Here is an 8,694-nt window from a genome sequence, read left to right as displayed (position 1 = left end):
AAACAATTGACCCAGCACACCATCTCTAAGGGATTTGGCTGTAACTCCACAGGAAAGGAGCACACAAGCTTTTAACTCTTCTACTCAGTGCAGAAAATTCGGGAAAATTGCTTCTCATCCTCAGAAAAGAGAGTAATATTTATAGCCCAACCAGAGTGCCTGAAACAGTGGAAGTCTCTGCAGCAGGGACGTGCCTGATGCCCTGTGATGGGCCTGTCCTGGGGGAAACATCCCCCAGCACATAGGGGACAGCTCAGGATGATCCATGGGGCCAGTGGAGACAATGGATGAACTTACACAAGAGAAAGAAACAGATGTAAAGAGAAAGAAACAATGAGGGAGAGGTGAAAGGTTTGCAAAAGCTTTTTCTTTTTGAAAGGTTTGCAAAAGCCTTTCTTTTTTTCTTCTGGACACATTTTTCAGAATACATTTCAGCTTGATTAGCTTCACCATGCACAGTGGTATTTATTAGATGGGCTTGTGAGTCTAGAATATAGATTTGCTGTGGCATGGTTCAGAGTCATGTAAATCCATGTAAAGTGTTCTTTTATAACTTAAGATTTTGCCTGAATTCACAATTTAACTAAGGCCTCCAGACTTGTTCCATAGTGACCTATCAGAGATTTTGGATATCTGCTTGTGGAGAGCTGATGAATTGTCTGGAAAAAAAAAGATCGACAGGAAACTTGTATAGAATGGATCTGCAAGAGGCTCCAGTACAGAATGCATTGAGATATACTGTTGCATCTTAATGCATTGACACCTTCATTTATATTCAAGGAATTTGAGAGAAAGGTGTTGAGAAAACATCTTTACGGATTCATCAGAAATATTAAAAGAAGGGAAGAAGGATACATTTTGAAATTCAAAGATCTTTTAAATTAACAACAAAAAAAATCATTTACTTTTCTGAGACATGGGTCTCAGTGTGAGATGTAGTATAGAACTCAAAGAATCCAAATGGAATGTTTGCTGCCAATTTCTTACAAAATAATAATAAAATAATAGCAAATTAAAAAAATTCACAGATATCCTTCTTGAACTTGAAAAACAATAATATATTTTGCTGATGAAATGGAAGGTTTAATTAAAGGGTTTTTTTAATTGAAAGTTTAATACAATAATTGTCTTTTATTTAATTTGAACATTTATTTTTGAAATATTGAAACAAATAATATTTAACTAAATATTTGACATGTTTATTTTCGTTTATTGCATAAATAAATTGTCATGCAAAATATATGCTAATATAAACCAGAAAATAAAAGGGCATAAAAATTTGTATAAAAGTAAAATTAAAAATTATAAAACTTCATTACTGAACAGCCAGAAGCTGCTGAACATTAATCCTCGTCTTCTTACAATTGCAACACTTGATGGAAGAGACCCAGATGTATCACATCCCTCAGAAACCTGCAGCAGCACTGACCCTATAAGGCCATGGTAAGGATGGGATGATCCAGACTATCTGAGTAATTCTCAGCACAGGTACTATTCTGGGCCATGCTTTTTGACTGACGTGTGCCTGATGCGGGCAGGCTGCTGCCAAGGCTGCGTGGAGAGAGGCAGTGAGGCAAAGGGAGCAGGGAAAGGGTGGCTGGAGCTGTGGGAGCCTCCCTTTGCTGGACACGATTTGAGCCAAACATCTAAATGGTGCTGTTAGGGGATGGCTGCAAAGTGAGGCATGGTTTTCAGAAAAAAAATAGAGTTGTGCTGACTTGCATCATTGCTGATGATTTTGCACCATTCAGCCTACCTGATAAAGCTGTCTGGAAGATGAGACAGAGGTTGGGGGTGTGGGAAGCAGCTTTGGGGTGAAGAGAGGGAAGCTGAGAAGAATGCTGGTTTTGTAAGTAGCATCCTTGAGCCTGAGCTAAAAAAACATTGTGAGTAGTTAAAAGGGGTTACAGAGAGAAAAAACTGCTGCACTGGATACATTTCTACACACCATATAAACCAGATAACACTTCTAATTTTTTTTTTCACCTGTCAGCCCTGAGTCACTTTCAGAGATGTATGCAAGAGAGGATCCTTTTGCTATGGATGGAATATCCAGCATCCCTCTCCAGGAGTGCTCCTGTGTCATCTGTTGAGACGGGCTGGGGAAGAGGAGGATCACTGAGTGTGAGGCACACAGAGCAACATGTACAGCTTGCCATCATCATTCTCATTGGGTAAACAAGTTAATTGTGCCAGGTGAGGTGTGGTGTTAGGTGTGGTCTAGCTCAGCTTAGGAGCTATCCTGCAGCAGCTGGTGCTTTTGGCTGCTCCAGTTGCTGTGGAAGGCAGTGAGAAGAAAATCTCTCAGAATATCACTTCTGAAGACCCACTTTTCTTTGATCTGGGGGGACCCCATGGACTGGAATTCAGCACTACTGAGTCTTATGGTATTGGCAACACCAGCAGCAACCTCCATCCATTGCTGTTGTGATCTCACTGAAAGATGTTACTTTGGAGTTGGAGAAAAGACTCCTAAACTGCAACCCCTTGATTTCCAGGCCTTGCTTATCATTTGGGAGACTCTGCAAGATCCAGTTTAGCAGAGCTTAGTGAAGATACTTATGCTGATCTGTGATGCATACACAGTTCTGATCCTAGACCTAGACATAAGCTATCTGGAGTTTCTTTTTTATTTTTTGTGCCTACACATGCTCTAAAACTTCACCACTTCCACTTAACTGGAAACTTCATGGTAAAAAGAGAGGACTTAGAGCTGAATAGCCTTGATCCTGGTCTAGTTTCTCAGGGATAAAAAGGACTATCTTCACATGTTGTTCTGTGGTCTATACCTTTTGACATACCTGTCTTGGAGAAAATGACTACTTTGCAGTGGACTATAAGTGCTAGGGTGTTAAAGCACAGCCTGCATGGTGTGAAATCACAGAAGGAATGTGAAGACAGTAAAAAATGCCAAAATGGTATGCTCTCAGATGGAATACTGAAAGGAAATGTTCCCTGAAAGTTGCTCAGTTATGCCAGTGAATTATTTAGAAAGTGAAATATGCCAATAGAAATATGCCAAATCTGTGCCAGAAAAAATAATAGAAGTTTATTACCCCACACCACAGAATCCAGCTTTTGGGAAATGTTCCTAAAAATACTGGACATGTCCAGGGGAAAAAGGCAAGATAAATCCAATTTGATACTGAATGGTATCAAGGGATATAAAAGAATGCTGTGAATAAATTGAAGACTAGTATTGTAAGAGCCTTAGAACAATATGTTATTTTGACACACTTTAGATTGCTAATACACTTAAGAAAATACAGAGTGGATTAACTAAGGCTATTTTAAAACATGGTTTTAGAATGAGAGCTCTACATAAAAGGGGAAAGAAATTGAGTGTCAATCTTGAATAAAACAAAGGCTTAATCTGAGCACAGGGTTCTGGATGGAGAAGTACCTGACCTCCAGAGAAGAGATGGAAATTGGTTTCTGCCTTTCCAAGGAACCTTCCTTCCTGATGACTCTCTTTCCTTCAACTGAAGAGGAAGTCACATACTTGAGAGACTTGGCTCATGTCTAATAAATTTTTGATTACTAGGATATACTGTTGTTTTTGTAAGGTTAGCATTGAAGAAAGCTTTAATTGTATTTTGCTGTCTTCAACATGTTATATGGTATTGTAGCATTTATGACAGCTATAGGTATAGCAAATATTGCTTTTGCTATAGCCCACAGAAACTAGGATATGCTGCTGATAGGGAAAAGAAAGTGTTAGAAAGTGTAAAGCATCAAGATTTATGCAGTCCTAGCTGGATTTATCCTAATTGCATGTATCTTATGTTGTTCAATAAGCACTGCTCCATCATTCTTCCACTCACTTTAGACAATGTGTCTCTTTCCTATTAGGAAAGAATAGGCCTAACCAGAACTGAAACTCTTATTATATGCATTATAGATGTCTGTCTTGGCCTACATAACTCCTGTCTTGCTTAGTGCTAAAGTAGGGCATGGCTAAAGAGAGAAGAGAATTAGGCAACAAATGGAATAAATGTCTGAAAAAAAGTTCCTCTGAAAAGTTTCCATGCATTTCTTTGGATTTTGATCCAGACTCTGGAAAAAAACTCTGTGGTCATGATGGTATATTTGGCAGAACTGACTTCAGGGGTGGGGAGAAAATATTATCTTGTCCTTTTTATGATAATTTCTGTAAGAGAGATGCACAAGTGGGCTGCGGATCACATCCTCCTATGATTGATGAAAAGGACCCTGGAAATTGTCTAAGTGACTTAAGCTGGCCAAACTTCTATAGCCAGCATTGCCAGTGATGGTGCATACAAGAATCTTACCCTGGTAAAATTAAAGAAATATAAATCTTTATTATCCAGTTTGATGTTATCAATTTTTTCAAAATCATGACTGTTTAGATTAATAAATTATGCCATAGATTTCAAAAAATGAGAGAGCTTATTCTAAAAATGCATGATGGTATGGCCACTCATAAAAAGAACAAAAAAAAATCATTCAAAATTTTAAATTAATAGTTAAAATTTAACTCTATTTATTTTTTGTTTCCCATAATAAATTCCGTGTGAATAAAGTGTATTCATTATGAACAACAGTACAACAACTGTTAGCAAGCATCTAGTTTAAATAAAACTTCAGCTAAATCCTTCCTTGCTTCCCCTTTATCTTCAGTTAACAAGATTAAAACAGGAGGCAAGTAGCGGATTTCTGTTTTAGTGGATCAGCTACTCAAATACCTGTTTTTTTGCTTCAGACTTATGAGATCTGATGGAGAGTTGTATCTCTCTGACATCTCTCTGTGAAAGTCCAGCTTACTTAGTACTGAATGGGCCTTTCTTTATTATCTACTCTCTTGGTAAATGGTACTAGATGACCGAACAAAAAAGAAAAACAGATGATCAAGATAAAGTAAAATCATTAAGCACAAACCAGAAAATGTTCAAAAGCAACACAGGTCAATGCAGTATGCTAAGATATTATTTATCATCTTATAAAGTGTCTGGATCACATCCAAAGGTCTGAATTGCAAGACAGTGCCATTTCTGCTGACCTTTTGAAGCACAGCTTAGTTTTCAGAATTCAAAAGTACGAGAGTTTAATATCAATACTGAATAATTCTGTTACAGTGGAGGCGCAGGTATAGTAGATTGTTGTTTGTCTCTGAACATAAATGTGATACACTCATCTATTTCTACAGCCTCTTCAAACATTAAAAAATAATGCATTCTTGCTTACTATATAAATTTTCTCAAATGACACTTCTGCTGATTCAAAGCAGCAACCTTATAGAAGGACAGTTATGCTAACACAAACCTCTCTATTGGCTTCTTTGAACATTCAAATATAATAAGAAGACAAATAATTTTTTTTTTCTTTTAACATAAGGATTTTTATCAAGGCAAACTCACCAACTGTTTAAGCTATCAGAGAGTGTGATTTATCTGTCTTGCTCCCAGAATGAACATTGCAAAGCAAGTGAAAAAAATTAAGGAAAATTATCCATAACCTATTAGTTTAATATTTTGCCTTCTGTCAGCTGATTTTTAATGCTGATGAAAAATTGAAAGAATATAAAAGAATCATTTTCCATTGCTGCTTGGATTATACACATTTACTTCCTTCTAAGAAATGCTTGTCTACTGTCAAGGAGTTTTTATCAGCAGACACAGTGAAGCCAGAACAGGTCTTCCAATAAAGTGTAATCAGAGCAGGTGGAAAAATACTATAGCAAAAGATATATGGCTTTGGGTAAAGGCATCCTTATACCTCACAGGAGAGCATGTGAAGCAATATCCTGTGGATTGTCTTCTCTCTGTATTTTAGACTTGGCATATTGTAAGCACAGCACCACAAAATCTGCCAGAGCTCTTGGGCAAAATTCCAAGAAATCTGTCTGGTTTTACTCTTTTTAGTGCCATTGTTCTTTCTTAACATGACTTGCTGCTAGTAACATGAATGCTGTATTCATTATATTGGTGGAACTATCTAATATATATTGAGAGGGTGGGAGCTACTTTTCTCTTGCAGAATGACTGCATCAGGAGGACAATCAGCATTTTCAGGCGCTATCACCCGACTCAGTGCAGGTTGTGGTGTGTACCTTTAAGAGACAGAAGGCGAGCTAAAAATGCCTTATACCTAGGACAGTCATTATAACAGAAAATATCCCTCATGATATTGTGGCAGGATTGCATTTCATAACATTTGTGAGACCCAGAGGACATTCTGGCTCCAAGGCTGATAGTGAGATTTCCTTGCCTGCTGACTTTGAGCAACCTGAGATATGCCAATATGTTGCTAAGTGGCCACAGTAAGATATAAAAGTGTGGTTTGACAGAACATGAAATCATGCAGTGTGAAAAGAAATAATTGCTTTGGAAAATTTCAATGTCTCTGTTTATCTTAGTACAAAGAAAATACTTTTTTCTTTTTTTTAAAGTAGATTTGTCTGGAAAGTATTACTTTAAAGTGGGCTGTCACAGGAATTGCTCTGACTATGCTAATGAAAGGACTGGAAGTAAGGACTGTAATAATAAAAGACTAAAACCAAGACATCAAAACACAATCAAAGGCATGCCTAGCACAGAGGTTAGCTGCCAGTAATCCTACCAGTTCACTACTTCAAGGCAGGTCCTGAGAGAGCTTGTGGGGAAGGCAGCAGGACGATGAGTGCAGCAGACATGACTGGGCAGCAGAGCCCAGGACAGGGGCTGCTGCTTTTTTGCTACTGGTGCAAAGGCAGTGGAGTGACAAAGCAGCAGTAGAAACAGCTTGGGCCCCCATCAGTTGTTTGGGTTTGAAGGCTAGCCTTTATTTCTTGCACAGTTTGGTCAGGTTATCAAGATGTAGGAGCCTGGCTTCTGCCAGAATGCTATCTGACATTCAATGGTCCATGCAGAGCATAATTCTACTGACAGAAAGTTTATTCATAGAAGTTCTTATTATTTTCTGCCAGAGTGAGATTATAGGTATACCTCTAGGAAGACTGGAAGCCTGACAAGGAGATTTACATTACATGAACAGAAGTAATTTTTTTTCTGTATTGTCAGATGGCTGCTGTGCTGCAAGTCTGCTGATATTTTGATCAATAGTGCTCCCTTGACACGTAAGTCTTTTGTGATGTAGGATGCAAAATCTTTTTGAGTGCTAAAGATCAGTCTTTTCTACTCAGTTTTACAGTGTAATATAACATGACTACTTAGCAAACATCTCTGCAAAATATGTCTCATTTTTTGACTGCTATCAAGCACCAGGTTATCATGAAAATAAATGTCCAGGTTTCAACAAAAAAGTACAAGGAGCTATCATTTTGAGAAGAAGGTGGAGAAAGGATTTTGGAGAAAATAAGCTGTCTATATTCATGAAGAAGCCACTTCTGCATCACATCTACTCAAATTCCTTTTCTTACTGTATCCAGACACTTTTCCAAGCATTCAGTTTTTGCTCCCAACATCATTTGCATGAACAGCTGTAACATTTTCTGCCACAGGCACCATTTTAAAGACCTCTCTCAATTCAGATTGATTGCTCCCCATTATTGCTATCAGGAAGGTGTCAGGTTTCCAGTTTAACATGTTAGTGATGAATACCTAAGAAAGCATATCTGAATAGGAATATTCAGGCTTATGTTAATCCTGGTAAACATGGTGCATTTAATTTCTCCTCAGTTGGCATAGACCTTGTTCTCCTGTACCTTTGGGCTTTCCTACATCCCATTCCAACAAAACATCCACAGTCTTGCTGATACAATATGTACATAAAATATCAGTGTTTTAAAGAACTAGAAGACTTTTCTGACAGCATTTAAGAGCATAAATGTGAGTCAGAGTAGGCAACATTCTCGGAAAGATGCACTGGGATTTGACAGCCAGCCTCTCCACTATGTTTTGCTCCATGAAGAATTAAAACATTGTAAAGTTTCTTCTTCTGGGAGAACTGTATTGTTGGCTTGCTTTGGGAGAACTGTTTAAACTGTGATATCATTCTCTGTCTGCTTAGGCACTGCATAAATGCAAATATACTAACAGAGCTTTTTTTTTTTTTTTTTTTTTTTGAGGAATATGTTTATATTCACTGGTAATTGAATGGGAACTACATAAACAACTTTATGCATACAGACAGATTGTGATAAAAGAAGCCAAGTGCCATTGATAAATCTTTGTAGTAATGATCAGACTAATGGTAAACACTAGGAAATATCATTTGGATTCCATAATGTTTAATTCTGCTGAGGCTTTGGGCAAGTACAACAACCATGATGAGCAAATACTTGGTTTTGCTTTGTTTTGATCAGAGACAAGCTGCAAGATTACACATTTAAAATAATTCACTGCAGAAATGTAATATAACTATGACATATAGTCCAACTGAGAACAGACAGGTCCAGAAAAGCTCTGCACAGAGTAACGATAGATTAACTCTTTTAAAAATTATTGATAATCTATTAATCTCTTTAGACTGTGATTTTCTACTTACGGATATCCTCTTCTGCTACATTTGGCATTATCAATATTAAGGAAAGTAAAGACAAAGCTGTTCTAAACTCTGTTTGAATGTATAGCTTTCTAACTGTCAATAGTTGTCAGCTATTGAAGTATACATTCTTTTCCTCTATTTTTGCTAACAGCTCTAGTTGTTTTAAGACAGATTATCTAATTTCATTCAGTTTCACAAAGTTATAGACCTTTTGGATAGTTAGACAGATGATTTATAAACTGCATGAGT

This window comes from Ammospiza caudacuta, chromosome Z (genome assembly GCF_027887145.1).
Source record: "Ammospiza caudacuta isolate bAmmCau1 chromosome Z, bAmmCau1.pri, whole genome shotgun sequence".
Classification (NCBI taxonomy): Eukaryota; Metazoa; Chordata; class Aves; order Passeriformes; family Passerellidae; genus Ammospiza; species Ammospiza caudacuta.
This window is presented reverse-complemented; position numbering follows the sequence as displayed.